Source organism: Balaenoptera musculus, chromosome 14 (genome assembly GCF_009873245.2).
Source record: "Balaenoptera musculus isolate JJ_BM4_2016_0621 chromosome 14, mBalMus1.pri.v3, whole genome shotgun sequence".
Lineage (NCBI taxonomy): Eukaryota > Metazoa > Chordata > Mammalia > Artiodactyla > Balaenopteridae > Balaenoptera > Balaenoptera musculus.
In genome coordinates this window covers 18,660,607-18,670,179 of record NC_045798.1, presented here as the reverse complement: position 1 = coordinate 18,670,179, position 9,573 = coordinate 18,660,607, and the positions used below count along the sequence as shown (strand labels likewise).

Here is a 9,573-nt window from a genome sequence, read left to right as displayed (position 1 = left end):
CGAGCTCGCATAATCAACACATATTTAATCTGGCTCTTTTCGCCCTTTTGACTCTAATCAGGCCGGGTCTGTGCAGGGCTCTGTGTGTGTGTGTGTGTGTGTCTGTGTGTGTGTGTGTGTGTGCACCCGCACACTCACGGGCTGCAGGGGGACACCCCTGCCAAGATCTTCATCCTAGCCTGTTTGGTTGGGGCACAGGCTGCCTAAGAGGTCTCCTGAACCCAAGCACACTTAGTTTGCGAATCCAGGCTCAAGGTATGGGAGGGGGGCAATTGCATCCCCCCAACAACTTCGCAGAGGGAACCTTTATTTTAAAATTGTCGAAACATGTTTGAACCGTCAAAAGTACCACAATATAATTGGGTAGCATTAGCCACAGTTCTGTTGGCAGTGACACCCAACATCACATTTTTTTTTTTTTTAATTTATTTTTGGCTGCATTGGGTCTTCGTTGCCGTGCGCGGGCTTTCTCTAGTTGTGGCGAGCGGGGGCTTCTCTTCGTTGCGGTGAGAGGACTTCTCATTGCGGTGCCTTCTCTTGTGGCAGAGCACAGGCTCTGGGTGCACGGGCTTCAGTAGTTGTGGCACGTGGGCTCAGTAGTTGTGGCTCGCGGGCTCTAGAGTGCAGGCTCAGTAGTTGTGGTGCATGGGCTTAGTTGCTCTGCGGCATGTGGGATCTTCCAGGACCAGGGCTCGAACCCGTGTCCCCTGCATCGGCAGGCAGATTCTTAACCACTGGGTCACCAGGGAAGTCCCTCAACATCACATATTTTTCATCAAGATAGAAAAGCCAAACTGAAAATTTTTTAAAAAAGCTAAGCATTGCATGGAGAATCAAGGTCACATGCTCATAAATGCCAGAGCCAAGGCTTGAACTTGGGACTCTGACTGCAAAGCCCAAGTTAGTATCACCCCATGATGCTGCCTTCCTGACATGATGAGTAAGAGATCTGGGAGAAACCAGCAGTGTGATCACCTACTGCCATCCAGCTCCTGTTCCACTGATAGAGAAACTGAGACCATAAAAGTAAAGGGACTTGCCCATGGTCATACCCAAACCGTGTCAGAGCTGGAATTCAAATCCAGGTCTTAACTGTGTGTGTGTATGTTTAAAAAATAACTGTTTTGGTATGTTGACCAAGGCAGAGCCCAGAAGGGATAGCTTGTGTTTGCTCACCAATGACTGGGTCCTAATTTGGAGTGGTTTGAAAGACTAGAAATATGTCTGGGGTGGTAGTTCTGGCTGCCAAATGGGCTCCTTGGTTCTTCTCCAAGTTGCATGTGCTGGGACTGAAATGTCCAACATGGCTCGCTCACTCGCATATCTGATGCCTGGGCTCAATGGCTGGGACAGCTGGAGCTTCTTCGATATCTCCCTCCTTTCTATACAGCCTCTCCACTTAGCTAGCTTGGGCTTCCTCACAGCATGGCGGTCTCAGAGTAGTCAGGCTTCTTTCATGGCGGCTGACTTCCACCAGAGAAAGAAATGTGAAATCTTGGGTGTGTTTTCTATTTTGGTATGCTTGTTTATTTTTATGAATATATCATTCTTAGGCAAACACATATGATGGATGTGTGGTGTAAAAATTCAAACACTATGGAAAAGTGCAAAGATTAGAGGGGAAAAAAAACACTCAAGATTCCACTACCCAGAAATTAACATTTGGTGAACTTTAATCAAGGAAACTTTTTCTTTTAATTTTTATTTATTTATTTATTTATTTGGCTGTGCTGGGTCTTAGTTGCAGCAGGTGGGGTCTTTAGTTGCTGCATGTGGGATCTTTTAGTTGAGGCACGCAGGATGTAGTTCCCTGACCAGGGATCGAACCTGGGCCCCTTACATTAGGAGTGCAGAGTCTTAACCACTGGACCACTAGGGAAGTCCCAAATCAAGGAAACCTTTTACAACAAAAAATAAAAATAGGAGAATGGGGAATTCCCTGGCTGTCCAGTGATTAGGACTCGGCACTTTCACTGTCGTGGCCCAGGGTTTGATCCCTGGTTGGGGAATTAAGATCCTGCAAGCCGTGTGGCGAGGCCAAAAAAAAAAAAAATCGGAGAACGGATGGATGGATAGATGAGGGAGAGATGGGTGGATGGATAGATGGGTGGGTGGGTGGTGGGTGGTTGATGAGTAGATGGAGAAAACAAAAGATAGAGGAAAATTCTGACTGTTGAGGATTCTAAGAGCTGGGAAGAGAGACAATTAAGTTTCTCAGTGTTGGAAAAGTGGTGATGAGAGGCCTGTCACCCCAGACCAATTACTACTATTACTATTACTGCCACTACTATTACTATCACTATTACTAGTAATATTACACTATTGTCACTATTACCACTATTACTATTATTGCCACCACCACTATTACTATACTATTACTGTTATTTTCACCACTATTGCTACTGTTGCTTTTACTGCCACCAATACTGCTACTACTCTTACTACCACCATTACTGATATTATCAGTACTATTACCACTGTTACTATTGCCACCACCACTATAACTACTATTCCTGGTACTATTAATACTATTACTACTATTACTTCCACCATCACTACTCTTATTATAACTACCACCACTATTGCTGCTATTACTACCAGTACTGCTACTATTATCACTATTACCACTATTACTATTACTATTGCTGCCATGATCACTACTATTGCTACTTCTTCTCTTTCTCCCTTTTTTGCCTTCTGCTGTAATTTTTATTGTTATTTTAAAGTTATTACAAAGGTAACACATGTTCATGATAGAAAAATCAAGAAAGAGGTAATTTCAAAGACAAATTAAAACTCACCCTCAAATACCACCATCCAGAGGTGTCAGCCCCTGGCAGGTCCCATTCCTCAGTGGGGTCTGCAAGGCCCTCCATGGCCAGCTGCTGCCCACCTTCCCATCTCATCTCCTCTCTGACCATATGCTCCAGTCAGACCAAACCTCTGATGCCCCCAGACCCACCTGCCTTCCCTCCCCTTGTCTCTGGGCCTTTGCACGGGGCTGTTCCTTCTGCTTGGCATGGCCTTCCTCCTGTCCTCCATCTGGCTCACCCCCATGCTCCCTGGACTCTAAACAGAGACAGAGATCCTCTAGGGAGCCTCTCTGAGCACCCCACCCCTTAGACTGGGTCAGGGGTCCCCTCTGGGCCCCAACCATCCCCGAGTGCCCCCTGCAGAAGTACCCCTCACCCTTCTTTGTTTATCTGTCTTTCTTCTCCACTGTAGAAAGCAGGGACCATGTTGCGTCACCTCTGTGTGCCCAGCATGGACCTGCCACATAGTAGGGGCCTCCATATGTGTTTGTTGAGTGAATAAGTGAACGCGTCAGTCTGGAAAGGTTTCCTAGAAGAAGTGGCCTAGGACCCATGCTCTCCTGGCGGTACTGGGGAAGAAAGCAGTCAGGGTGTAGGGCCAGGCAGCTTTTTCTACCCCAAATGACAGCTGTCTGCATTGACTTTTGATCTGGGCTGTCACCTGGGCCCAGGGGCCCCATGTTTGCAAATGCACCAGGCTCCCAGCGGGGTGTTTGAGGAGGGCAGCGTGCTCCCGCCCTCCTGCGCCACTGAAGAGGCAGCGTCAGACACGAGAAGCAGGGTTCCTCTGTGCACTATTGATTTGTCATAACTGCCTGCCGACAGACAAGGTGAACAGTTCACTTTTATGAATCCTTATTAACAGTGTGGCAAGAGATATTTCACTTTAAGTGTCCCCTTTTTGCTGAAAAAGAAAAAGAACAGGAAATGTAAATTATCTCATCACAGAGAGACGCTGAGAGCTCCGAGCTGGGGCCTTCAGAGGAGACAGAGCAGAGACTGGCTGGGACACGAGGAGGGGAGGCCCCTTCACGTCCCCTAAGTGGTCAAGGCTGGCCCCGTGGAGGATCCCAAAGCCGAGGTCGGTGGGGAAGGCAAACTTGGCAGGGGGAGCGTGGCCACGCAGCCGAGGGCTGTGAAGCAGGTGGTTACAGCGTGGAAGCCAAGTCTGTGCTTAATGGGCAAAGAGAAAAGTACAGGAATGCTCATGGCAACCTTAAAAAAAGCGTAAAACTGGAAACAGTCTAAATGTCCTTCAACAAGGGACTAGATGCACATATATTATAATACAGCCATTTGAGTGGAACACTAGGCAGCTAAGAAAAAGAATGAGATCATCCTGTGTGGACCAATAGAGAAGAAAGTATATGAGATATTACTGAGTGGAAAAGCAAGTTATAGGACAATTTATAGTGTGCTCTCATTTACATGAAAGTAGGCATATATGTACTTGATGTGCATGAAAAGTATGTAGGAAGAGTCACACAAATATCTACTCACAGCAATTCTCTGGGAAGTGAGACCAAAGAACCGGGGATGGGGTCAGTTTTTGATTTTCATTTCATCCACTTTCGTGCTAGTTTAATTTACTTTTTACTATGTGCAGTAGGACTTGTATTTTTTAAAAGTTTTAACTCTTTTAAAATGTTCAGCTCCAGGGGGGTAATTTAATTGTCTCCTTTATAACCTTCTCCATGGTTTAGTTTTTTTACAATAACCAACTAAGATGTCTGTAAGTATAAAAATGTAATACAAAATTTTTAAACAAGAAAACACTGGCTTTGGAGTCAAGCCGATCTGGTTCTTGTTCTCAGTCTTCCTTCTACCAGCTGAGTGACATTAGGGAAATTACTTAATCTCTTTGGGCATCAATTTCCTCCAGCAATAGTGGATATTAATAGTATATACAGATGATCTGCAAAAAAAACCCACAACTGAATCCCTATGCTGTATACCTGAAACTAACACAATATTGTAAATCAACTATACTTCAATTTAAAAAATAGTATATACAGAGCAAGCATACAGTAAATAGTAGCTTTAGCCTTATAATTATCATTATCCCATCGAGAGAAATGGCAAACGGCTTGCATGTCCTCCCAGTTGGTGAATTCATACCCACCCCTGTGACAGACCCTAGGAAGCTATTTTAAATGATCCTCAAACAGTTTTTAGGTATGTAATTCATTTACAAATGGAATCTTAGGTGGAAACCCAATACGTGTAAAACAGGAACAAGAACGTTTTAGTAGCATTCAAAGCGTGACGTGACGTTTGTACTCAGGGATGTTTGCAGCCTTCTGGCCATCCTTCATCCTTTTTCCTTTTGGTGATAACATCCTGACCTTCCTTCAGGGGGATTGTCCTTCCCCCTCTCTCAGCTCCCCACCCCCACCGGAGGTGGCATTTACTCAATGCCAAAGACATCCCCTGGCCACAGGGAAAGGTTCAAGGACCAGACTGTGACCAATGTGAGCCAGTCAGGCTTATGATTTCCATGCAAACTATAGAGGGAGAGAAGGTCCTTTTTCTCCTAGATTTGAGCCTGAGGTGGGGGTTGGGTAAGCCTAGAGCTGTCAGAGTTCACCCTTGGAGTCTAAGAATGAAGCCAATACCCTGAAAGGCAGAGCTGAGAGATGGCGAATACTTGAACCCTGGTGACATCACGAGAGCCCCTGAATCACGCTGTGCCTGAAAGTAGCACCACCTCTGGAGATTTTTGTTGCAAGAGCCATTTGTGCTCCAGCCAGTTGGGTTTTCTATCACTTGTGACCAAAGATAGGCTAAATAAGATAATATATGTATTCATAAAGCCAGTTAGGAAAAACAAGGCAGTTGCTTTGACAGATGTAAACATTTGAAATCAGGAGTTAGGGATAACAGGTGCTGTCTTGTATCAGCCCCACATCTAATTTATTTCCGTATTTGTTTCTGTTTTTTTCTTTTGGCCGCACCATAAGGCATGCAGGATCTTAGTTCCCCAATGAGGGATCGAACCTATGCCCCCTGCAGTGGAAGCGTGGAGTCTTAACCACTGGGCTGCCGGGGAAGAACCCTGTATTTGGTTTTGATTGCCCAGCGTCAAGAAAATTTGGAATCACAGGTAAGTAGAGCAGCAGTATAGTGTAAGGCTTTGGTGCCCAGGCTCTGGAATAAGACGGTCTGGGTTCAAATCCCTACCCTGATCCTCAGCAGCTGTGGGACCTGGGGCAAGTCACTTGACCTCTCTGAGTCTCCATCTCCTAGCACCTACCTCACTGGAGGGTTGGAAGCAGTAAATGAGTTGCTCCACGTGAAAGCATTTAAATAGTGCCTGACACCTGGCCTGGGTGAGCTCTTGTTATTCTGCCCTGTTCCTGCTCGTCGGAGCACCTGTGTGCTGCCTCATGCTGACAGCTCTGAATGAAACCTCGCCTGCTCCGTCATTTTCATTGACAAACATCCCGAGATGGCAAGGTAAGCTTTTACAAAACTTATTGGCAACTGCTTATCTGCGGCTTAGGGTTTTCTGGAGAGTGACCTCAGTGCTGTGCTCCAGGGGAAAGAGATTCCTGGAGGAGTTTGAGGGACGTGAGCTTGAGCTCAGAGGGGACTATTCCAGTGCCTGGCGTTGTCTAGGGATGGATCAGGCTGCCCTCCAGGCAATGAGCTCCCTGCGTCGGGAAAGAGTTCACAGTGAGGCTGGGCTCCCGTGCGGTAAACGTGTCGTAGTGAGGATGCCAGCGCCAGACGGAAGGAAGGCTTCATTCATTCATTCATCAAATATTCACCATGACCCAAGCACTCGGCTGAACATCCCCCCCTCACTCGCAGATTAGGTCATTTCATAAAGAATTTCTTGCTAAGATAGGAGGACTCCCTCCGCCAGCCTTCTAGGGGCCGTTTTCATTTTTAAAGAAAAATGAAACATTTTTCATTTACCGTGTCAATGGTAAGAAAAGGGTTTCTAATGGTGGACTCCTGGGCGCTTGGGCAGCTCACCCGGGCATAGAGATGGGAGGAGGCCCACTCATCTCGCCTTGCATCTTACCTGACCAAAGTGGACGGAATAAGGGAGATGGACACGCCCCACACCCCCCAGGTGGGGTTTCAGATCACAGTAGCGGTATTAATGAGCATGTGACACGTGTGCTATTTCATTTCATCTCAGCTGCCCTGGGCAGCTGTGAGGGTCCCCCAGGCAGGCAGTTTGGCCTCAGGCAGCCCTCCCCTTTCTGCCCACCCCCACCCACCAGAAGTCCTCAGTCTCCTCCAGTGCTGGGTGAACAAACAGGCAGGCTGGGGATGACAGGTCTATCAAACTCCCATTTTCAGATGAGGCTCGAGGGGAAAAGGTCTGACCTGAGGCCTGCCTCCACAACTCCCATAATCCTCCCAAAACCTCCGAGGGTGGTTTTATGCCCATTTCACAGGTGTAGAAATAGAGGCCCAGAGAGGCAAGTCACTTGCCCAAAGTCTCATGTGAGCTGAGGTGAAGCTCAGCCCAGTTCCATCTCATTTCCCATCCTGGGGTTCGCCCTTCCTTGTGGCCTCCCTGAGAAAGACCGTGCAGGAGACAGAGTGGGGTGCACAGGCCCACTTCTCGCTCAGGGGACAGTGTGTGTAGTTGGGGGGAGTGGGCTGCAGGCCTGTGGTGGGAAACCATTGACCTGCGTCTTTCTCTGCAGCCTGGGGAATATCTCACTCCCAACAGGGGCTGCAGGTGTAGCAAATACATCTTTATGTTTCTTCCTCTAAATGTAAATGGCAGATGAGTGGGATGTTATGGGATTTGGTAAAATAAAAAAACAACAGAAGAGTAATTTGCATTAGGTGTGTGACGAAATCTCAAGAGACAAGTGTTCCTCCGCTCTCGGTTCAATCCTGGGTCTCCACCTTGGAGGGTGGTGAGGGTCACGGAGGAATGAGCGGGCCCTTCATGTCCCTCTCTCCCTCTCTTCCTCCTCTTCCCTCTCCCTCACCTCTCCTTTTGTCTCTCTGCCTCCCTAACCTCTCCTCCCTTTCCCAGCTCTCTGATTTTCTCTCTCCCCAACCCACAAGAACCCCTCTGGTGCAGCACTGCACCGAGAAGCAATTTATAAAGCAGATGTTTATTGCAAGGTTTCACACAAGCTTGGTGCCTCGCCAAACGTTATAGTAATTGGAGGCTGTGTTTAACTACTGATCAATGTAAAGTTGGGATGAGACAGGCCTGGAAACTGCCTTTGGTCTAGACTCTCTTCTCCGTTTCAGAGAAGGCAGGAGGTCTTGGCCCTCCATCTCTCAGCCCGTCCAGAGCCAAGGCCTGGACAGCAGCAAGGAAGGAGGATGTGGGCTTATAAGTAGCTACTGGCCCACTGGCTTCTAGGAAATGGCTTTGGGGAGAGGAGACCCAATTCTGCTATTGTCCTTTACTTGCCATCCCATTTCTGTGGAGGCCTAGTCTGTGCCAGGCATTGGGGTCACAGTGATTAATAAATTTCTCCCAATGCCTGGACTAAGAGCTTTACATACATTATCATTGAGTCTAACGTAAGACAGGTGTGGTAGCCAGGCTCCAAGTCAGCCCTCAGTGATCCCTGCCTCCTGGTATTCATCTGCTGTGTAGTCCTCTCCTACATGAAGAGACTGACCTTTGTAACCAACATTGCAGAAATGACAGCTGTGACTTCCAAGCCTCCCTCATTAAAGACATTGTAGCCTCTGCCTTGCTCTATTGGATCACTTGCTCTAGGGGAAGCCAGTAGCTATATCATAAGGACACTCAAGCAGCTATGGGAAGCTCCACATGGGGAGGAACTGAGGAGCCACTTTGGGGAGTGGAACCTCCAGTCCAAACAAGCCTTCAGGTGAGACTGCAGCCCTGGCTGACACGATAGCTGCTCATGAGAGACCCTGAGCCATAAACACCCAGCTAAGTTGCTCCCAAATTCCTGACCCACAGAAACTATGAGATACTAAGTGGTTATTGTGGTAAGCCACCAAGTTTTGGAGTAATAGATAACTAATATAATAGCCATGTGAAAGAAGGAAGCAAAAGGAAGACTGGTAAATAGGAAACAAAACAAATATGGCAAGAAAGAGTGCAGCCATATAATCACATAATTATATAATCACTATATATGGATATAGATTTTTTAAATCTACTTATATGTTGATGGAATATATTTTATATATGATAGTATAATCACAATAAATGTGAATGAGTTAAATTCACCAATTAAAAGAAAAAATATTATTTCATTCTTTCCTTCAAATAATCCTGTAAGAGGCATTTTACACCCACTTTACAGATGAAGGAGTTAGGCTCAGAGTGGGGGAGAAACTTGCCCAAGGTCTCCCAACTCAAGAGTAATAAGGTTGGGATTCAAACCCAGGTCTTTCTGACTGTAAAACCCAAAGCTCTTACACCATACTGTATTGTTAGCTCCTTTGGATAGGAGAGGAAACTGAGACTCAGAAGGGGTGGGTGACTTGCCCAGGGTCACACAGCAAGTCGTTTCAAAACTGGAGCCAGAACTGGGGAAGATTTGTTGTCTGGTGTCTGCCTCCATGAGCTTCAGGGCTCTGCCATCAAAGCACAAGGATCTCATGGGTCTTCCATCTTCATAGCTGCTTAAGACAGCTGGGGACCTTTGGCTGTGGCCAGAGAGACCCTGTGGGGTCAGGTTGGGAGTGTTTTCAGGGAAGAACACCAGCACAAAGCAACGTGCAGGGGTACAGAGTGGGGGTGGCTCATGCATCGAGCTGAACTCCAGTAATTACATCAGGGCCAGCAGCA

The 9,573-nt window shown here is 47.0% G+C and overlaps 1 non-coding gene across 1 annotated transcript; it reads right to left on the bottom strand.

The window, feature by feature from the left end:
- Positions 1–1,806: 1,806 nt before the first annotated feature.
- TRNAR-CCU lies at positions 1,807–1,879 on the bottom strand. Its single transcript has one exon. It is a non-coding gene; the product is annotated as a tRNA-Arg (tRNA).
- Positions 1,880–9,573: the final 7,694 nt, after the last annotated feature.